The sequence below is a fragment of the Tachyglossus aculeatus genome, chromosome 2 (genome assembly GCF_015852505.1).
Source record: "Tachyglossus aculeatus isolate mTacAcu1 chromosome 2, mTacAcu1.pri, whole genome shotgun sequence".
In the NCBI taxonomy this organism is placed as follows: domain Eukaryota; kingdom Metazoa; phylum Chordata; class Mammalia; order Monotremata; family Tachyglossidae; genus Tachyglossus; species Tachyglossus aculeatus.
Window position 1 is genome coordinate 39,618,319 of NC_052067.1, and position 23,701 is coordinate 39,642,019.

Consider the following 23,701-nt stretch of genomic DNA (forward strand, 5'->3'; position numbering starts at 1 on the left):
GGATTAGAACCCGCAACCTCTGGCTCCCAAGCCCGAGCTCTTTCCACTAAACCACGCTGCTTCTCAAATCCATATCCAACGTTGTTTTCTTTTAAAGTTGAGATAATGTACTGTTACAATACTTGGTATTTCCAGTTCACCTTAAGTGAAAGCCTCCCTCCCGGGACCTCTCAAGCGATCAAACAGTAGCATTTATTGAGTGCTTACCTTCATCATCATCATCATCAATCGTATTTATTGAGTGCTTACTATGTGCAGAGCACTGTACTAAGCGCTCGGGAAGTACAAATTGGCAACATATAGAGACAGTCCCTACCCAACAGTGGGCTCACAGCCTAAAAAGGGGAGACAGAGAACAAAACCAAACAAAACCAAACATACTAACAAAATAAAATAAATAGAACAGATATGTACAAGATAAATAAATAAATAAATAGATAAATAAATAAATAAATACCTTGTGCAAAGCATTGTACTAAGCCATTGGGAGAGCACAATGTAATGTAGTTGATAGAACCTTCAGCTCCCAAGGGCCCAAAATAGTGGTGTGGCTTTGTCCAACGTCACATGAATTAGGTAGGAAACAGAATCCAGATTCATTTATTCAATCATATTGATTGAGTGCTTACTGTGTGCAGAGCACTGTACTAAGCACTTGGGAAGTACAAGTTGGCAACAACTCTAACAACTCTTCCATAATTCTTGGATTTTGCAAATTGAATAGTCCAGCACCTTTTCCATCAAAGGGTCTGCCTTTCTCGAAGGCTGGGAAGGCTTTATGCCTTTTTCATATGATGATGATATGCTGCTAACTGAGTAAGCAATGAATTTGTGGAGGGAATTCTGAGAGGCAAAGAGCCAAACGGTCCAACGTTTGGTAGCTGCGACCGAGCAGAATGAATAATAGAACTAGGGAACCAGTACTGAGCAGACTTGAAAATGATCCCTACTTCTGAGGAAACACCTTAAAGTAGCAACGAAAGTGAAATTGAGAAATTGAGGAGGAGACCGGGGCCTAAAGCTGCAAAGACTTAATGTCTAATCTTCAATGCTTCTTAGTTTCTCATGAGAGTATGTTGAACTAATCCAACCTCATTTACCTCAGCCCCCATAGAGGGAGCAGGGAGCACAAACCAGGCTGTGGAAACATTATTAAGGGAGAATACTTTTTCCTCAGATCGTGCTTATTAACTTAATGACCATTTAGAATCTGACCCAGACCTCGCTATAATGTCCACATATGCAGACAGTCGAGTCCTGGAAAGGATGGGAGCAAAAAAGAATCGTAGATCATCAGAAAGCTCTGGCCTCCAGCACATTTTGGATTTTGGGCTGACATTTTAATTCCAGTCACCCCATCTGTTTGGACTGAGAGAGGATAAAAATTATGGTATTAACAGGAGGCTATTGCTAAGGGAAATCACATCATTTGGACTCTACAAAAACTTCGTGTGCGCTTCTCATTGATCCCGCCTACTCTTTTAGTCACTTGACACACTCCAGGAATACAACTGTGAGGGGAGAGAGTATGAGGGGAGAGAGTACAAGGGCTGCTGCACAAATCACTAGCACTATAATCAATTCATTCGTGCAGGTTCTCTCAATCAATCAGCGATATTTATTGAGCGCTCACTGTGTGCAGAACACTGTACTAAATGCTTAGGAGAGTAGAGTACAACAGAGTTGGTTCTTGATCCAACTTGAGAAGCAGCATGGAGTAGTGGGATAGAGCAGGGGGCCGATAGTCATGGGTCCTAATCCTGGCTCTGCCACTTGTCTGCTGTGTGACTTTGGGCAAGTCACTTCACTTCTCTGGGCCTCAGTTCCCTCATCTGTAAAATGGGGATTAAGACTGTGATTCCCCATGAGGGACAGAGACCGTGACCAACCTGACCTGCTTGTATCCACCCCGGTGCTCAGTACAGTGCCTGACACATAGTAAGTGCTTAACAAATACCACAGTTAGTATTATTAGGATCCTGAAGTCTCAGGACTGGGGCTTGTCCAGCATTCTCATTTTTGGTTGTCACCATCATCATCATGGTGATCAACAATGACTCTGGAAATGATCACGAATAATAAACCCAGGAGTCTTAAAAAATCGATTTTGCAAAGGTTTGATATACCCTTTGCCCAATTTAAATTGAACAAGGAGAAAATATTAGTAAGAGAAAGAATGAGAGAGCTATACTTTTCTCCCACCTCTGAGAATGAGTAAATAAGTTGACAGGCTTCAAAATGGCAGCTGGCGTTTTCTAAATTTGTCACTTTTTACAACTGCAGGAGAAAATGCTCTAGATGAAGGAATTGTTTAAAGGGACCACAGCAATTTTTATTCATTCTACACTTTAGTTTCTGGAAGAAAAAATAGGTCTCTGTTCTACAGAATCACCTGAAATGCCCAGTCAGAATCTGGTGTTCCCTATTTTTTACCACCCAGCATTTTCATCTTTCTGAAAGTGAGGCTTTCACGTAGTTTTTTCCTGAAATAATTTCTGTTTGAAATTCCTTGAAAATTTACTGCTAAGCAACATTTTAGAGCCAGTAACATAAACATTATTATTATTATTATTATTATAAAGCACTTACCATGAGTCAAACGCTTCTCTAAATGCTGTCAGATACAAAATAATCAGATTGGACATAGTCCCTGTCCCACATGGGGCTCACGGTCTGAGTTGGAGGGAGAACAGGTATTGAATCCCCATTTTACAGATGAGGACACTGAGGCATGGAAAAGTTAAGTGACTTGTCCAAGGTCACACGGCAGGCAAACGTTGGAGCCAGAATTTGAATTGAGGTCCTCCAACTTCCAGGCCCATGCTCTTTCCACATAACCAAGCTGCCTCTCAAGTCACTCTCTTCTCCCTCCTTTCTAACAATGTCGAGGCACTTGGGTCTCTACACCTTGAGCACTTTAATACTCACCCAACCCCCCCATAGTCTTGCCTTATCTTATCCCGTCGAGTTGCTTCCAATCCATAGAGACACCACAGACACATCTTTTCCAGAAAGGCCCCATTCTCCACCTGCAATTGTTCTGGTAGCATATCCCTGGAGCTTTCTTGGTAAAAAATATGGAAGTGGTTTACCATTACCTCCTTCTGTGCAGTAAATTTGAGTCTCTGCCCTCGAATCTCTCCCATGCTGCTGCTGCTCAGCACAGTGAGTTTTGACTTGTAGCAGATTGCCCTCCACTCTCTAGCCACTGCTCAAGCTAGGAATGGAATGGCTATGCCTCTGCTTGACTCTCCTTCCCATAGCCAAGACTGGTAGAGTACTGGAAACTCTCCAGCTGCAACCCTGAGAGGTGATCCCCATAATACATTTGCACATATCCTTACACTTTGGTCACTTCCCCTACCTATAACTTATTTTAATCTCTGTCCACGGCAGAATGTTATCACTATAAGGTAGAATATGCTCTGAAATACTGATTACCCAGGCTCTTTATGTGCAAAGCTCACTCACCTTTTCATTAGGCAAACAACTGTCATCTGTTTAAGCATTTTAATACCTGTCCCAAATATTTGTGAATGCAAGGCTGAAAAAGACTGGGAGAATCTTTGCTTTAACAGCCTGGCCTTGTGGATAGAGCACAGTCCTTTGAGTCAGAAGGACCTGGGTTCTAATCTTAGCTCCGCTAATCCCAGCTCTGCTGCTTGTCTGCTGGGTGACCTTGGGAAAGTCACTCAACTTCTCTATGCCTCAGTTACTTCATCTATAATATGGGGGTTAAGATTGTGAGCCCCATGTGGGGCATTGTCCGTGTCCAACCTGATTAGTTTATCTCTACATATCTTGTCTTGTCTTATGCCGTCGAGTCATTTCCGACCCATAGTGACACCACAGACACATCTCTTCCAGCACACCCCACTCTCCATCTGCAATTGTTCTGGTAGTGTAGTGCTTAAAAAATACCATAAAAAAATTTTACTCAAAGCTTTTCCTTAAGAAGTAATGCTGCCAACTGGCAACTCTTCAGGTGCCCATCCCTGTCCAGTTGTAGCACCCTTAAGGGCAGGAATTTGTATCCTCTACCTCTATTTGATTTAGAGTACTGGGGGCTAATTGAGAAAGGCATTGAGATCTAAATAGCTTCATTCTTTTCTCCCTAGAGTGCATACAGAAAGATTCAATGGGGGATTTTGCTGTGACCCACAAGATAGTGCACAGAATTTTGGGACCATCTGTCCCATCTTTTCTGGATTCTGCTGTTTTTGGCTGAAGGCTGATTTTCCCACTTGTCACTGAATCCATTATATGCTTCTGGGTTAGCGAAATGCAGAGGGAATGAGGACATGCACACAGGAATTCAACAGAGCTCTTGAGGGTAACTCTGGTGTGAACCCCCAAGCAGCTACCAAATCAGTTTCTCTCATTTCCTGGAAATCCCCATCCATCTGTGGGTCAGTACTCATCGTCTTTGCCCTGATACATTTACCCGGATTCCGTCTATCGCTCCTGACATCTGGAGGAAAATTTAGGACCACAGGAAATAGAGTCTCTCCTCAAAGATAGTCCTTCTAAGCAGGAGGTCAAATGCTGCAATCTGACATTCAGCTGCAACTTCAACTGGACTCCTATGCCTGATGATCGGAGGGTGGAGTTTAACTCACTGGTGGAAGCAGCCTGAGTTTCCCCTCAAGTCTGTCCTTCTATTGGCTTTTATCCTTGGCTGCCATTTTAAAAATTTGGTCTCTTCTTGGTAAAGTGGGCCTGGAGACAGGAGATGAAGCGTTCAAGCCCAATTTCATCAATGACTTGTTGGGACTAAATTTTCTCACTGGTAAAGTTGGGAACATACTCTTCACTCTCCACCTTGGGTGGTCAGTTGGCTACCTCTTTGTGCTGAGTCTTGTGCTCAGTGCTGTGGAAGTTTTTTTGTTGTTTTGTTTTTTATGGTATTTGTTAAGGGCTTAGTATATGCCAAACACTGTATTAAGTGCTGGGATAAATACAAGCTAATCAGGTTGTCACCGTCCATGTCCCTCATGGGGCTCACAGTTTAAATCCCCTTTTTACAGACGAGGAAACTGAAGCACAGAGAAGTTAAGTACCTTGCCCAAAGTCATACAGCAGACAAGTGACAGAGTTAGAATTAGAATTAGGTCCTCAATCTTCCAGGCCTGTGAGTCAGAAGATCATGGGTTTTAATCCTGGCTCCACCAATTGTCTGCTGTGTTACTGTAGGCAAATCAGTCCACTTCTCTGGGCCTCAGTGACCTCACCTGCAAAATGGGAATTGAGACTGTGAGCCTCATGTGGGACAGGGACTGTGTTCGACCTGATTTGCTTGTATCCGCCACAGCATTTAGTACAGTGCCTGGCATATAGTAAGCACTTAACAAAAACCATAATCATCATCATCATCATCATCCATTAGGCCATGCTGCTTCACACTGTTGCAGAGGAATAAAACACTACCCCTTCAATCAATCAGTGACATTCATTGAGCACTTACTGTGTGCAGAGTACTGTACTAAGTGCATGGGAGAGTACAATACAACAGAGTTGGAAGACACATTCCCTATCCGCAACGAGCTTAGAGACTGGAGGGGACAGATATTATTATTAATAAATAAATTAGGGATGTTTACCCAAGTGCAGTGGGGTTGAGGGTGGAGTCAACAAATCCTAGTGCAAGGATGATGCAAAATGGAAGGGAAGCAGAAGAAATGAGGATTTAGTAGGGGAAGGCCTCTTGGAGGAGATGTGATTTTTAATAAGGCGGGGAGAGTGGTGGTCTGTTGTACACGGAAAGGGAAGGAAGTTCCAGGTCAGAGGAAGGACATGGGCAAGGGGCTGGTGGTGAGATAGATGAGATCGAGGTACAGTGAGTAATTTGGAGTTAAAGGAGCAGAATGTGCAGACTGGATTGTAGTGGGGAATCAGGTAAGGTAGGCGGAGGCGAGTTGATTGAATGCTGTCTTCCAAGTGCCTGGAGACCTCTGGAAAATAGTATTATATGAATTTAAGATGCTGTTACTTTTAAAAATAGTATCCCAGTCATCCACTCAGGGCTTTCCGTTATATCACAAGGGTGTGAGGTTCATCGATGACAGCAAAACATTAGCCAAGGAACGGGCGAGGACTCTTAATAGATCGTTTCCATCTGTAAATGATTGAGTCCAAAACTGTAACCACTCCCTAACTAATGTGAAATTCAACTCCAAAATGTACTTTTGAAGAGATGAGGTTCCTAGGAAGGAAAATGAGGGGTCAGGGCCGGATGTGATTGAAGACAAAATGCAATTTTCTCTCCAAGAGAAACTTCTATCCCTTCACACATTCAGAATAATTTTGATCCAGGGGAAAGGTTGAGAAACTGTGATGTTGCCACCAACTGCTATATGTTTTTTGGTCATTTCCATAATCAATCAATCAATCATATTTTTTGAGTGCTTACTGTGGGCAGAGCACTGTACAAAGCATTTGGGAGAGTATACTAGAACAGAATTGATTTGATCTCCATGAAAATGACTGGAGATTTAGACTTTAGATTCCTCCCTTCTTCCCTCATACACAGGGTTGTCCCTTGTTTCATTTTCCATTTCACAAGGACTGTGGGACAGTAGAGGATGCTTCACAGCCTGCCTCTCTGCAGACTCCAACTTGTGCCCTGATTCTCACTCTGAAAGTGGCCCATGCTAGATTTGGGGTCTCTTCAGCGTCAACGAGTACGCAGGATGGATTTGTTACCCCAGTTCTGGCCAGATGCCCTGATGGATGCCTGGACAAGGGTCGTCAGGATGTTGGGGTGGTAGTTGCAGGGAGAGAAGTAAAATACATTATTCCCCAGCTAACTCTGACCTACTAATTAGGGTTAGGGATAGGGTCAGGGTTAGAGTTAGCTCCCTCTAGGGAAACAATTTCACTTTTTCAATCATATTTATTGAGAGCTTACTGTGTGCAGAACACTATACTAAGCACTTGGAAAGAAACAATGAATGATGGCAGGTGGATTGTCCCTAAATCTATCCACTTTCTAACTCCAGAACTATTCACCACGGAATAATAATAATAATAATAATAATGATGATGTTGGCATTTGTTAAGTGCTTACTATGTGCAAAGCACTGTTCTAAGCACTGAGGGGATACAAAGTGATCAGGTTGTCCCATGTGGGGTTCACAATCTTAATCCCCATTTTACAGATGAGGTAACTGAGGCTCAGAGAAGTTAAGTGACTTGCCCAGCCCCTTCACCCCATCTTCCAGGCACTTTGTTGTGGGTTGGGGTGGGGATCGTCTGCCCAAGGACTCCAAAACTACCTCTCCCTCCCTCGTGGTATTCGTTAAGCACCCGGCACTTAGAACAGTGCTCAGCGCTTAGAACAGTGCTTTGCACATAGTAAGCACTTAATAAATGCCATCATTATTATTATTACCATGTGCCAAGCACTGTTCTAAGCACTGGGTAGATATAAGTTAATCAGGTTGGACACAGTCCCTGTTCCATGTGGGGCTCACAGTCTCAATCCCCATTTTACAGATGGGGTAACCGAGGTTCAAAGAAGTGAAGCGACTTCCCCAAGGTCACATAACAGACAAGTGGCAGAGTGGGGATTAGAACCCATGACCTCCCTCCACACATCTGCCAAGCTAGCTCTCTTCCTCCCTTCAAAGCCCTACTGAGCGCTCACCTCCTCCAGAAGGCCTTCCCTGACTGAGCCCCCTCCTTCCTCTCCCTCCTCTCCATCCCCCTACTCTACCCCCTTCCCCTCCCCACAGCACTTGTATATATTTGTACAGATTTATTACTCTATTTTACTTCTACATATTTACTATTCTATTTATTTTGTTAATGATGTGCATCTAGCTATAATTCCATTTGTTCTGACTATTTTGACACCTGTCTACATGTTTTGTTTTGTTGTCTGTCTCTCCCTTCTATACTGTGGCCCGTTGTTGGGTAGGGACTGTCTCTATATGTTGCCGACTTGTACTTCCCAAGCTCTTTGTACAGTGCTCTGCACACAGTAAGTGCTCAATAAATACGATTGAATGAATGAATGAATAAATGACCTTATGACTCTCTGGTTAGGGCTCTATCCACTATGTCATGCTGTTTCTCCTTTCCCCTACTGCCCTCTTCTTGGTTCTCCATCTCTTGCCCTCCTCTTTTCCCCAGAACCCTTGGCTACCCCAGAGCTAAGTCCCGGAAAGCGGAACGACTATGCTTCATCACCCAACTTCTCCCCAGCACCGCAGACACACACTGCCTACTCAGAAAGCAAACAGCCACCTCCGGGACTGAGGCTATGACCCTCCATTCCAGGAACGTGGGCCATCGCAGTGATTCTTTAGAGGAAGAAAACATTTTCACGGCCTGAACATCGCAACAAGCTGACACCCAAACTGCCGTGGGCAGAGGGTGCTGTGTTTCATTCCATTCTCATGAAACAGATCCAGAAGGAGCTGTAAGAACCCTTGGTGGATGGAAGAGGAGAATGCCCAAGAATGGAAGGAGGCAGGCTTCAGCCTGTGTTTTTAAGATCGTGTCAGCTTTTCCAGAATCCTGGATGCTGCCTGGATTTTGAACAGTTTCCACACTACCATATTCCCCTCTGACTAAACTTGGAAAATAAAATCCCACCAGGAAACCCATTTTTACCTGATTCCTTTCAAACCACTGAGTTGGACAATACAAGGCTTACAGTCCCATTTGGTGAAATGCTGGGCTGAGGTAAACTCAGGTTCTGACAAGAAAATAGCTTCTTGAGTAATAAGATGTCTAGCCTCAGAGAAAATACTCCTCTAAGGATTTCCCCTGGGGGCATATTTTTTTGCGAAGGTTTCATTATGAGCCACGCCAGACTTAATGAGAAGCAGCAAATTTCTGCTAAACTAAACTGATTAGGATGTTTCAATCTGCAGAAGCAGTTTAGCTAATGGAAAGAGCCCGGGCCTGGGAGCCAGAGGACCTAGGTTCTAATCTGGGATCTGCCACTTGTTTGCTGTATGACCTTGGAAAAGTCACTTAATTTCTCTGTGCCTCAGTTACCTCATCTGTAAAATGGAGATTAAGACTGTGAGTCCCAGGAGGGACAGGACTCTGTCCAACCCAATTATCCCAGAACTAAGTGCCTGGCACATAGCAAGCACTTAACAAATACCATTTAAAAAAAATGGGTAAAAATAGTTTAGATAAAGGTGCATTTAACCATCAAGGAAGAGAAAAGAGTAAAATGAAGTAAAAACAGTTGGAAGAGGGGAGAAGTGGATAAGATGGAAGACGCAGAGGAGCTTCGTTTTTCTGTAGGACACATTCTCTGTGCTCATTAAGCAGCAGAGATATTACCTCATCCTCTCCCTGGGCAGTCTAAGGAGACAGAGATCATGAAAAATTCTGTGTTCTTCCCATACTCATTATCCTGAATGTTTTGGTTAGGATGGTGGGAAGTAAAGCAGTCAGATTTCCATCTTTGAGGAATCTCCCTGCTGGACAGTTTCACCTGATGGCTTATGTGAGAAGAAGCGTTGCTGAACCTGCTGTAGGTCATATTTAGGCAGGGAGGACAGAACATATCTTTTAAAAGCAAGAAAAGAAGAGTCTCATAAACCACGTGGAAGGCCAAGGAGGTGGCTGTAACTGATATTAATTATTATTGTTATTATCAATAATAATAAAAAGAGTATTTGTTAAGTTCTTACTACATGCCAAGTACTGTTCTAAGCACTGGGGTGGATACAAGCAAATTGGGTTGGACACAGTCGCTGTCCCATGTGGGGCTCACAGCTCCCACCCCCATTTTACAGATGAGGTAATGGAGGCACAGAGAAGTGAAGCGACTTGCCCAAGGTCACAGAGCAGACAAGTGGCAAAGTCAGGATTAGGCCCGTGCTCTATCCACTATGCCATGCTGCTCAGTAAGCACTCTATAAATACAACTTTGGGCAGAGCACTGTACTAAGTGCTTGCGAGAGCACAATACGACGAAGTTGGTAGATTGCCCACCGTGAGTTTACAGCTTTAAAGAAAGCAAAATCCACCTCATCTCAAGGACACTGGTGCCTCTGGTAGGCCCATCCACCAGGCAGTTTTCCTGACCTGCTGTTGCCATGGTAATCTAGTTGCCGCGTAGATCTGCCTGGGCTCCCTCCTGCAGCCTTGAAAGTCCATCCGGGACTTTTATCAGGCATGTGAGAGGCTCAATCTCCTCTCAACACAGGGTACTCTTTATAATAAATGAAACGAGTTTTCCTTTCTGATTGTCTAGCATAAATCATCACCCACGGTGGGTAACATGATTAAAAAACTATGCAAAGGAAGAGGAAATGAAAGTTAAATATGTGTCTATGGATGCAGTTTTGATGAAAAATCACATAGGAATAATCCAATAACCAACATCAGCATTTATTATTAGCCTCCCAAATCTCCCACAGGGCCCATCACCTACAGTGAAAGATGAATCTTTCAAGCAGAACTTGTTTTCTCCTAGAGGAACTATTGATTGAGATATTCTATTCAAGGCTGAGGGACTGACACTGAGGGTTAGGGTTATCGAGTTGCCACCCCAAGTGCCATTACACGAAAGTGGCAGCAGCCCCTGGAAAGAGAAAAAACTGAGAAGTCAATATTGACGATCAGCTCACGGCTGGTAACTAGGGGCTTAAAGTCTTCATGTTCACTTCATGTTACAGCTTCCCTCACTGGGGAAATAATGGTGATATTTGTTAAGTGCTTACTATGTGCTAAGGCCTAAGCGCCTACTAAAGTCCTGGGCAGCTACATGGCAATCAGGACAGGCTCTATCTCTGTGTCACATGGTGGTCACAGACCATGTTCTGCCTTGTCCTGTTACCTGGGGGTAATGTGTAAGGATCAATCAATTAATCAAGCAGCATTGCCTAGTGGATAGAGCACAGGCCCAGGAATCAGAAAAACCTGAGTTCTAATCCAAGCTCCACCTCTTGCCTGCTGTGTGACCTTGGGCAAGTCACTTAACTTCTCTGTGCCCCACTTATCTCTCCCCCTTCTAGACTGTGAGCCCATCGTTGGGTAGGGACCGTCTCTATATGTTGCCGACTTGAACTTCCCAAGCACTTAGTACAGTGCTCTGCACACATTAAGTGCTCAATAAATATGATAATAATAATGATGATGGCATTTGTTAAGCATTTACTATGTGCAAAGCACTGTTCTAAGTGCTGGGGAGGATATATGGTGATCAGGTTGTCCCACATGGGGCTCACAGTCTTAATCCCCGTTTTACAGATGAGGTAACTGAAGCACAGAGAAGCTAAGTGACCTGCCCAAAGTCACACAGCTGACAAGTGGCAGAGTAGGGATTGAATGAATGAATCTGTAAAATGGGGATTAAGGTTGTGAGCCTCGTGTGGGACCTAGACTATGTTCAATCTGACGAGCTTGTTCCCCAATGTGTAGTACAGTGCTTAAGCTTAAGCACAGTTAAGCGCTTAACACATACCATTAAAAAAATTTATCGCTGGTATTGATTGAGTGCTTACTAAGTGCAGAGCACTGTACCAAATGCTTGGGATAGTACAGTACAATCGAGTTGGTAAATTCAATCCCTGCCCTCAAGTAGTTTACGGTCTAGCTGAGGAGACCAACATTAAAATGAATTACAGATAGGGGACGTATATGTACAATAGGAGCTGTGGGGGAAAGAATGGGTTGAATATCAAAGTGCAGAAAAGAGGCAAATAGGATGGGGAAAAGAGGGTGGTCAGGGAAGGTTTCCTGGAGGAGAATTAAGTACAATCATAGCCCCTACCCCACTTCCAACATCCGATTAGGAGATGTAAGGAAAGTAGGATTGCTATTAATAACTCCATTGCCAACACATTCATCTCAGTGGGTGTTGAGATGTGCTAGCTTCCCTCTGGCTAAAACGTTCACTTTAGTATCTCACATATATTTCTGCAGATGGTGGATCAGTTGCATTGATTAATAAATATAACGAGTGGCAAAGCATCGAACAGAGGCCTCATTTTATCTCCTCCTCCTCTCACATTAAGAATATCAGAAATATCAGGTAAGTGAAAATAAAATAAACATTCCAAGTCTGGGAGCTTAAGCAAGCTATCAGATCCTTTCCAAGTCCTAGTTAATCTTCTGTCTTGGACAGGAAACAGGGTCTGGGAGTTTTATTAATAACCGCACAATTAGCCACATACAGTAGAAAATGTAAGCTTCTAGTTTAATGTCAAATGTTTTCTTCTTCCCAATAGGAAAATCCTTTAGAAATCAGATTGACATTTCACTAGGGGTAATCGACTCAATTCCAATCTGCTCATCTGCCAGATCCACCATCAATCTCTGAACTGTTAATGTGTGATCATACCCTTTGCCTGTCTCCCCATTTAGACAGTAAGCTCAGTGTGGGCAGGGAATGTGTCTATTATATTGCTATACTGTATTCCCCCAAGCGCTTAGTACAATGATCTGCAGCACACAGTAAGCGCTCAATAAATACGATTGAAGGAATGAATGATGTGGGACAGGGGCTGTGTCCAACCTGATTCACTTGTATCTATCCCAGTGCTTAGTAAAATGCCCAACACATTGTAAGTAATCACTTAGCAAAATACCATAAAAAACATCCTTCCCCACTGATTCTTGTGTTAGTCTACAGTTCATGCTGAGAAAAATCAGCCTTGTGAAAAATGTTTTCACTAAAGGTGTTTTTAAGAAAAATGGTCCAAGCCCTCCCACTCCCATCAGACTTGGGCTGCTACCTACATCATTCATTAACTAATTCTTTCATTTATTCAATCATTCAATTGTACTTATTGGGCCCTATTGTTTGTAGAGCACTGTTATAGGTAATTGGGTGAGTAAAACCCATGGTCTCTACTGTTGAGGAGGTTGACAGATAGACATAAGTTGAATATATACAGTGGGAACAGGAAAAACCCGAGATGCTAGATAATAATAATAATAGATGGCATTTATTAAGACCTTACTATGTGCGAAGCACTGTTCTAAGCACTGGGGAGGTTACAAGGTGATCAGGTTGTCCCACTGGGGGCTCACAGTCTTCATCTCCATTTTACAGATGAGGTAACTGAGGCACAGAGAAGTGAAGTGACTTGCCCAAAGTCACACAGCTGACAATTGGCAGAGCTGGGATTTGAACCCATGACCAGCGTGGCTCAGTGGAAAGAGCCCGGGCTTTGGAGTCAGAGGTCGTGGGTTCAAATCCCGGCTCCCCCTCTTGTCAGCTGTGTGACTTTGGGCAGGTCACTTCACATCTCTGGGCCTCAGTTCCCTCATCTGTAAAATGGGGATTAAAACTGTGAGCCCCCATGGGACAACCTGATCACCTTGTAACCTCCCCAGCGCTTAGAACAGTGCTTTGCACATAGTAAGCGCTTAATAAAAAAATGCCATCATCATGACCTCTGACTCGAAAGCCCATGCTCTTTCCACTGAGCCACACTGTTTCTCCTGGATGGTAATAGCAAGAACATGGAAACTGAATGAATAAGATAATAAACAAATTAAGCATATAAAGCGATATATGTACACACGCAAGTTCTAAAGCAGCTATATGTCCGTAAATGGTAAAGCTGACTGGTCGGAGAATGCAACGGGGGAGATGGGGTTCGGTTCGATAATTCTTTCAGGAGGAGGTCCATTTTCAGGATTTTGAAGAAGGGGATGGCTGGGATGTGGTGGATTCAAAGTGGGAGGGAGAGCCAGGCTGGGGAAGTGCTTGAACAGAGGGTTGGAGGTGGGAGACTTGGGGGTGAGGTACGGCAAGATGCCTCTCTCAGGATGGAACCTGGAGAGTTTTTCCAGTACTCTATCGGTCTTGGTTATGGGAGGGAGAGTCAAGCAGAGGCCTACCCATTCCATTCCTAGCTTGGGCAGTGGCTAGCGAGTGGAAGGCAATCTGCTACAAGTCAAAACTCACCTGTGCTGGGCAGGAGCAGCATGGGAGAGAGTCGAGGGTGGAGACTCAAGTTTACTGCGCGGAAGAAGGCAATGGTAAATTACTTCCGCATTTTTACCAAGAAAACTCTCTGGTTGCACTACCAGAACGACTGCAGATAGAGGTGGGGCGTTCTGGGAGAGATGTGTCCACGGAGTTGCTAAGGGTCGGAAACGACTCAACAGCATAAGACAGTAAGGTGCTTGAACTTTTCCCTTGAGAGATGTAAGGAATACAAGATGGGGTTAAGAAGAAGCAGCGTGGCTCTATGGAAAGAGTCCGGGCTTTGGAGTCGGAGGTCATGGGTCCAAATCCCAGCTCCGCCACTTGTCAGCTGTGTGACTTTGGGCAAGTCACTTAACTTCTCTGGGCCTCAGTTCCCTCATCTGTAAAATGGGGATGAAGACTGGGCACCCCCGTGGGACAATCTGATCACCTTGTATCTCCCCCAGCGCATAGAACAGTGCTTTGCACATTGTAAGTGCTTAATAAATGCCATTATTATTATTATTAGTAAGAGGTAGAACAACAAGAGAATCAGTCTAGAACTCCTGGGTGACTACCCTGGTTAATGGTTTTCCAAAAGTGGACAGGTTCACCTCTTCTTGTGCAGCCAAAGTCAGATTTCCCACTCTCTTCTTCCATACTTTAAGCTAGAAATGATAAAAAGTGGGTGGTACTGAAGCAGCAGAGAAGCAGCGTGGCTCAGTAGAAAAAGCCCGGGCTTTGGAGTCAGAGGTCATGGGTTCAAATCCTGGCTCCACCACTTGTCAACTGTGTGACTTTGGGCAAGTCACTTAACTTCTCTGGGCCTCAGTTCCCTCATCTGTAAAATGGGGATGAAGACTGTGAGCCCCAAGTGGGACAACCTGATCACCTTGTAAATTCCCCAGCTCTTAGAACAGTGCTCTGCACACAATAAGCACTTAATAAATGCCATTATTATTATTATTATTACTGAGACCCTGAGAAGTTCCCTAATGAAGTGTAGATGAACAGACCCCTAAACTCTGTTTGCAGATCTCTTCCGTAGCTACATAAAGCTATCCAAAGAAGCCCTACAGCTACAGAAGAAAAAGGCACCATAGCCAGACAGCATGCGGTCACCGTCTGACAGGTTGAGGCCACAATCTTATTCGGTAATTTCCTCCATTAATTAACTCGATTCGTTTTTAAGCATGCCTGAAATTAGGGTAATGTCCTTTAAAACCACTGAGAGTCAATATCCACATGCGATTTCTCTCATGACTATGAATTGTCACCTATTCATTAAGCATTTCAGAAGAAGAAACACAACATTCAAAAACTCTTGAGCGGTCTCTACTGCCATCAGAGGTGCAGATTCAAGGACTAAATCCAGAGCATAAATTCAAGTGCTCTGTTTTTATAAATACAGCGAAGCAGCATATGAGCCCAATGTTGGGTAGGGACTGTCTCTATATGTTGAAAATTTGTACTTCCCAAGCGCTTAGTACAGTGCTCTGCACATAGTAAGCGCTCAATAAATATGATTGATTGATATCAATGCACAAAGCAGCATGGCCTAGTGGATAGAGCACTGGACTGAGAGTCAGAAGGAGCTGGGTTCTAATCCCGGCTCCACCACATGTCTGCTGCGTGTCCTTGGGTAAGTCACTTAACTTCTCTGTGCCTCAGTTATCTCATCTGTAAAATGGGGATTAAGACTGAGAGCCCCATTGTGAGACAAAAACTGCATCCTCCCTGATTTGCTAGTATCTACCCTAACGCTTAGTGCAGTGCTTGGCACATAGTAAGCCCTTAATAAAACCATTATCATTATCATTATTATAAATATAAATGGCTTTTGGTTCAGCTTCACAGTTGAGGTTTTCTATGTTGGATTTAGGGTTATGAGTGAATACCAATTCAACAATTAGACAAACTGTTTCCAGGACTTGGTGCAGTTTTTGATTTTGCCTTTTCTTCCCGTGATCTCTTTGAATCTTCTGCTCCAGGAGAGCCACTGTTTTTTGATTGAGGTTTTCCAAGTGTGTCTGTTTATTGTGAAACGAATTAAATAATAATAATAATAATAATAATAATAATAATAACAATAATGGCATTTATTAAGTGCCTACCATGTGCAAAGCACTGTTGCGCTGGGGAGTTTACCAGGTGATTAGGTTGTCCCACGTGGGGCTCACAGTCTTCATCCTCATTTTACAGATGAGGAAACTGAGGCCCAGAGAAGTTAAGTGACTTGCCCAAAGTCACACAGCTGATAAGTGGCAGAGCCAGGATTTGAACCCATGACCTCTGACTCCAAAGCCCAGGCTCTTTCCACTGAGCCATGCTGCTTCTCTGATGCTTCTGATGTGCCAAGCCCTGTACAAAATGCTGGAATTGATACAAGATTGTCTTCCAAATTCCATCTGTGAGGTCACAAGATATCAATCAATCATTGGTATTTCTGGAGCGCTTACTGTGTTCAGAGCACTGTACTAAGCATTTGGGAGAGTACAATAAAACAGAGTTGGTAGGTATGCTCCCTGGCCACAGACAGCAAGATATGAGGCTGTAATTTATTGAGTCCTTACAACATTTCTTCTAATTTCTACATTCCAACTCACCTTGTAGCCACTTCTTCGATACCCTACTGCCATCCGCTTTTTTCACAGGTCCCATCAAGCAAAGCTGTGATGAGGTGAGCAGAGTTTCTACACAGTAGACTGATACTGATACCTCATCTGGAAAATGGGGATTAAGAATGTGAGCCCCATATGGGACAGGGATCGGGTCCAACCGGATTTGCTTGTATCCACCCCAGTGCTTAGAGCAATGCCTGGCACATAGTAAGCCCTTAACAAATACCATAATAATAATGATAATAATAATAAAATCAGATGTAGTGTTGTGGTCCCGGACTTACCAGATCTCACACCCACAGAGAAAGTTGGAGAGCATTACTGATCTGTAGATCTTTAGTTTGGTCTGAAGCCAGACACCGGCAGGGAAAGTGTCTGTGTACTGTTATATTGTACTCTCCCAAGCACTTAGTACAGTGCTTTGCACACAGTAAGCACTCAATAAATATGACTGAATGAGGGAATGACGGCCAGACACTTTTGGAAAGTCCATTAGCATTCTTGATTGCATTTTCTCATTCCTTGCCTAATCCTTAAACAGCATGTTGCCCAAGTACCGTATTTTGGAATGGCATGTGGCTAATGAAGACTTTGGGCGCTTCTACATTTCCCTGGTGCAGGCTGATACATAAGCTTCAGTTTTCTTCGGAGTTATCAGTTTATAGCACTGGACTGGCTCTGCAAAATTGTTCACAGTGTCTCTACTGAGCATTTCCACTATTAAAGAATGGAAGGCTTTCATGATCTCCAGGACCTTCAGACACCGCTTCTAACACATGCATCTTTTCCTCTTTTCTTCACTATTCTATTTATTTTATTTTGTTAATATATTTTGTTTTGTTGTCTGTCTCCCCCTCCTAGCCTGTGAGCCCGTTGTTGGGTAGGGACTGTCTCTATATGTTGCCAACTTGTACTTCCTAAGCGCTTAGTACAGTGCTCTGCACACAGTAAGCACTCAATAAATATGATTGAATGAATGAATATTAGGGAGTGTTCAAAAAACCATCAGAAATACCATTACACAATGGCCCATCCAGCACAGTGTTTATAGTTAGACAGTGGCACCAGGATCCTTGGAAGAATATTTTGATGGCTGCCTTCCTCGATTTCCATCAGCGTAATCTGTCACACTGTAAATGGCTAGCGGTTACAATCACTAATGATTATCCAGCATGGATGGACACTTTAATAAGTTCATTAGTTCATTTGGGTGAGGAGGATGTATGTTGATAACTCTAAAACATTTAATTACAACAAAGCTCAAAGGAACATCGCTAATGTCATCACCTTCAGTGAAACCGAAGTCTTCAGAGTACACAACCAAATGAAAATGGTAGAGCAATGATCTGGGACTTTAACGCTGACACAAAAATCAATTCCTCAAAAAGAAGGTAAACTAATTCTGAAGTTTCTCCCTCTCCTACCTTTCTGCTTTTTCCCTCATCAAAGAAGACACAGATACATTCATCTCATATGTTCAAATATGTCAACATATTCACAGCTTTCATCATCAAAAAACAACAACAACCCAACAGTCAGGATAAGAAAGGAAAGTCTAGTGTGGAAAGAAATGTTGGTGTCATAGCAATTGTTCTCAGCATTAGGAAATGCCAGATATGTAGAATCAGAATCAGAGAGTAGGATTGATGGACATTTGACACAAGAATATAAGAAGACTCCTTAAGTGTATACACGTTTAGGTTTTGTAAATGAGAATACAGACAAACTCCCAGTCTGCTAAATCGTATTTGGAGGTCTGACACCAATTTTGATGTCTTCGTGGAATATGATTTGCACTGCAGCATTTAGAAACCATTTGTCACAATTTGTAGAAAACATACAAGTGTCCTATATCCTACGATGAAAGGATTAGCATAATTGTATCCTCAACGCTCACCAATTTGGAGATTGAATATGCAATCTTTCTAATCTCTGCAAGTAATTCTAGCCAATTTTGCAATCAAGGGAGGAACAAGGATTTTTAAAAGTATGCCAAGTGAAGGTGGAACCGATGTTGCTATCTTATAACACTTCACCTTTTTGGGTGAACAATCAGGGCTACTATAGCAATTTGCGGAGCTTGTTCCCCTTAGCTTTCCTCCCCTACTCCTCAACCAAGATCCTGATAGAAAACCATCTTGAGTGGGAGGATCCATTTAAAATTTCCTAGAAAAGGAATATTCTGTAATTTTTACACTGTCACTTTTTTTTCTGTTTTTTAAAGGGATATGTCAGAGCATTTTAAACATCCTTTTAACAGCGCAGTCTAGGTTTCAAGTACGAGATACCTCTCTACGCGGTTCAGTTTGGTTAAACAGTTGGCACTGCCCCTTCCAAAAAATCTAAATACGAACAAGTTCTGTAATCTACTTGGACAGGTTTGAACTGTCTGAAACACTACTGAGCACTGATCAGTGGTTTAGCTCTTCAGTGCATCTCAGTAGTTCAAGAGTTGTTAATCTCCCTTTCTAGAGCATAAAATCCTTGTGGGTACGGAACGTGTCACTTCTGTATTCTGCATTTTCCAAACAACTAGCAAGCCTGTCGAGGGACGGGGACTATGTCTAATTCCCGCAAGAATATTTTGTCTCAGTATTTATTAAGCAATTAATAAATACTATTCCTGCTACTGCTACTATGGTGTACTGCACCAAGTGGCTACTAAATAAATGCTATTTTTATTATTACTGCTACTGCCAATAATGTCATTTTAACATATAAAAGCCATTAACATTTACCATGAGATCCAATTAATTATTGAATGCTTATTGTGTACAGACCACTGTACTAAGTGCTCGGGAAAGTGTATTACAAAAGACTCTAGATCCCTGACCACAAAGATCTTACATGCAGACGCATGTGGAGACAGTCTTCAGTAAATAATCTCATCAATACCTGTACTGACCTCTTTTTTTTCCTTCCCCAACTCTTTATTCTGCTTCTATTACTCCACCCATAATAAATGATTGATGGCTTGACTGATTGAATATGTTCCAGTTGGAGAAGCAGCGTGGCTCAGTGGAAAGAGCCCAGGCTTTGGAGTCAGTGGTCATGGGTTCAAATCCCGGCTCCACCGGTTGTCAGCTGTGTGACTTTGGGCAAGTCACTTAACTTCTCTGGGCCTCAGTTACCTCATCTGTAAAATGGGGATTGACTGTGACCCCCCCGTGGGACTACCTGATTACCTTGTAACCTCCCCAGTGCTTAGAACAGTGCTTTGCACATAGTAAGCGCTTAATAAATGCCACCATTATTATTATTATTATTATTATTATTATTATTATTATTCCAGTCTTCCACTTTCCAGTCTTCCACTGTCTTTTTTTATGGTATCTGTTTAGCACTTATCACATGCAAGTCACTGAATTAAGCACTGGGTTAGCTATAAGCTAGTTTGATTTGGCACAGTCCATGTCCCAGAGTTTTAATCCTCATTTTACAGATGAGGTAACTGAGACTTGCCCAAGGTCACATAGCAGAAAAGTGGAGGACCCAGGATTAGAATGCAGATCCTTTTGACTCCCATGCTCGTGGTCCATCGTTTAGGCCACGCTACTTCTCTTCTTCTTACCTCTAACCCTGATCCCTTTCCCACTTTCCAGGTTTCATGTTCCCACCACGGCCTAGATCCTTTGTCCTTCCTATCTTCTCTATTCCCCAGTCATTTTGGCCCTGCCCCAGCCCCAGCCCACTTAACCACAAAGTTGACCCAGTATCCAAATTATTCCACAGTCTGAACATCTCAGAAGAAAACATTTTAAGTAGCATCCAGTTCATTAGAAGAGTAGGAGACAGACGAGTCTCCTCTTTCCAATCTGAGCCATACAGATATTACTACTGCTACTCCGCCAATTGTCAGCTGTGTGACTTTGGGCAAGTCACTTAACTTCTCTGTGCCTCAGTTAACTCATCTGTAAAATGGGGATTAAGACTGTGAGTCCCCCGTGGGACAACCTGATCACCTTGTAACCTCCCCAGTGCTTAGAACAGAGCTTTGCACATAGTAAGTGCTTTATAAATGCCATTATTATTACTACTACTATTAATGCTGCTAATATTAATACTTTTAATGGTATTTGTTAAGCACTTACTATGTGTCAAACATTGTTCTAAGCTCTGGGGTAGAATCGAATTAATTAGGTTGGACACAGTCCCTGTCCCACATGGGGCTCCCATTCGAAATAGGAGGGAGAACAGAAGAACCGAGGCCACAAAAAGTTAAGTGACTTGTCCAAGGTCATACAGCAAGCAATTGGTATGCTGGGATTAGAACCCAGGTCCTTTGACTCCCATACCTGTGCTCTATCCACTAGACCACACTGCTTCTCTTCCCCACCTGCTTCTTCCCCGTGACTTGCCCCTCCACATCTCCGCGTGCTAGTATTGTGGTACTTGTTAAGTGCTTACTAAATGCCAAGCACTGTAATAATAATAATAATAATAATAATAATAATAATAATAATAATAATAATAATAATGGCATTTGTTAAGTGCTTACTATGTGCAAAACACTGTTCTAAGCGCCAGGGAGGATACAGGGTGATAAAGTTGTCCCACGTGGGGCTCACAGTCAATCCCCATTTTACAGATGAGGTAACTGAGGCTCAGAGAAGTGAAGTGACTTACCCAAGGTCACACAACAGACGTGGTGGAGCCGGGATTCGAACCCCTGACCTCTGACTCCAAAGCCCGTGCTCTTTCCGCTGAGCCACGCTGCTTCTGTACTAAGCGCTGGATCAATACAAGATAATCAGGTCCCTCATGGGGCTCACAGTCTAAGGAGGTGGGAGAACAGGGATTGAATCCCCATTTTGCAGACGAGGGAAATGAGGCACAGAGAAGCTAAGTGACTTGCCCAAGGTCACACAGCAGATATGTGGTGGAACCGAGAGTAGAACCCAGGTCATCTGACTCCCGGGTGCGTGCTCTTTCCTCTAGGCCACTCTATCTCTCAGTGATTCAGAGTAACCTGTGACAACTTGTGAGTCATGAATAATCATATCAACTGTGGATTTTTCAGTTTCTTTTCTACCTTGCCTTCATCTTCTGTCCTGAGGCGGGCACTAGGCACTGATGAGAAGAGACACGGCTAAAAGGGGAGCAAAGACAAAGGAAGAAGGAGACGAAAAACCCAACTCTAAATAATTGAGAGCTGAAGATACCACAGCTCTGCTTCTGTGTTTGAAATTTTATCTGGCTGGAAAGGGGTTGCGCTGGCTTAACATTTCTTGAGTGGCCCCCGATTTCACCATCACTACATTACAGGCTACAAATCTACTGTATACAGAACACTGGACTAGGCCTGTGATTATATGGAAGCGTAAGAGAGAGGGTGGACAGTTGTTTGTTACCGGACTCTCTGGTTTTCAGCTGGTCTGTCTCTTGGCCAGTGGTGAAACAGAACTGGCCACTTATAGGAGAGTACAGGGCAATCAAGACGGTTGACATGAGCCTTGCCTTCATGAATCTTACAATCTAGTGTATCCTGTCAGTGTCCTCCTGTTACCTATGCGGATGAGATGCTCAAGAGATTTTCTCTTTTACGAAGACATACTCTACCAGTCTCGGCTACGGGAGGGAGAGTCAAGCAGAGGCCTAGCTTGGGCAGTGGCTAGAGAATGGAAGAAAATCCGTTACAAGTTCAAACTCACCCATGCTGGGCAGCAGCAGCATGGGAGAGAGTCGAGGGTGGTGGTTTGAGTTTGCTGCATGGTAGGCGGCAATGGTAAACCACTTCTGTATTTTTACCAAGAAAACTCTATGGCTACACTACCAGAATGACTGCAGGTGGAGACGGGGGAGTTCTGGGAGAGATGTGTCTGTGGTGTCATTATGGGTCAGAAACGACTTGATGGCATAAGACAAGACCCTGTCAGTGGATTTTGATGGGGTGGGACAGGATGGAGACCTCACAGTCTTTTAGACTGTGAGCCCACTGTTGGGTAGGGACTGTCTCTATATGTTGCCAATTTGTACTTCCCAAGTGCTTAGTACAGTACTCTGCACACAGTAAGTGCTCAATAAATACGATTGATTGATTGATTGATTGATTGACCATGCCAGTTAGAGTGGGACAGTGGGTATGCTTAGGTACCTATCTGCTCATGCTTGGTTAGGGTCAAAACCCACCACCGGTCTGATCCTAATCCTGATCTGGTTTGAGAAGCAGCATGGGCTAATGGAAAATGCCCAGACCTGGGAATCAGAAGGATCTGGGATCTAATCCCGGTTCCGCCATTTGTCTCATCTGTGACTTTGCGGAAGTCACTTCCCTTCTCTGTGCTTCAGTTACCTCATCTTTAAAATAGGAATTAAGACTGTGAGTCCCATGTGGGATGAGGTCTGTGTTCAACCTGACTAGCTTGTATCGACCCCAGCTCTTATTACAGTGCCTGGCACATAATGAACGCTTAACAGATACCATAAAAAATGGGCAGAGAGCCTCAGAGAGTCCATTCTGAGGCAGTCTTACTCCATGCATTGTATGGAATTCAAAGCTAGAAGCAATTTCCTCTAAAATTGAAAATAAAAATAAGTTCCCATCATCTTACATTTGTAAGGTCTCAAGCTTCCTGGAAATGAATTACTGAATAAATGACTTTGATGCGGTGGTAACTCATCATGACAGCAGAAATTTGGACTCCATTGGAAAGACAAAAAACTGATGGTCAAAAGCACTGGTAAACATACCATGGATTAGCTTACATTTGTCTAGCAGCAGGCCTTTAGGTTGTCCTATTCCTTTTACAAATCGGAAACAGGATATTTCACATACCTGCCCTTTGTAATAATAATACTAATAATTCTGGTACCCATTACACACTTACTACGTGCCCAACACTGTACTAAGCCCTGGGATAATAAGGTTGGATACAGTCCCCGTCTCACACTGGGCTTCCAATCTAAACAGGAGGGAAAACAGGTATTTCATTCCCATTTTCCAGAGGAGATAAATATCCTGATTCCCAGGCCTTTGTTCTTTCCACTAGACCACAATGCTTGTAATGGTTGCAGGGAAAATTAAAGAACTCCTCATCCCTTCCCTTCATCCTCTCTTAATCATTCATTCCATCTCTTCCTGGAAGCAGCGAGAGGAAATGGCTCTGTCACTTGTCTGCCGTGTGACCTTGAGAAGTCACTTCACCTTTCTATGCCTCAGTTACCTCATCTGGAAAAAAAGGGATTAAGA

General features: G+C 43.3%; 1 protein-coding gene and 2 non-coding genes across 4 annotated transcripts in view; 1 reads left to right on the top strand and 2 right to left on the bottom strand.

Annotated features, from left to right (window-relative positions):
• AMPH (amphiphysin) overlaps nt 1-23,701 on the bottom strand; it is a 157,613-nt gene that overhangs the window by 89,282 nt on the left and 44,630 nt on the right. The gene's annotated exons all lie outside the window — the stretch shown is intronic.
• Nucleotides 3,176-3,313, bottom strand: LOC119924877. Its single transcript, XR_005449557.1, has one exon. It is a non-coding gene; the product is annotated as a small nucleolar RNA SNORA7 (small nucleolar RNA).
• On the top strand, nt 13,739-13,878 carry LOC119923828. The gene has a single exon (XR_005448982.1). It is a non-coding gene; the product is annotated as a small nucleolar RNA SNORA7 (small nucleolar RNA).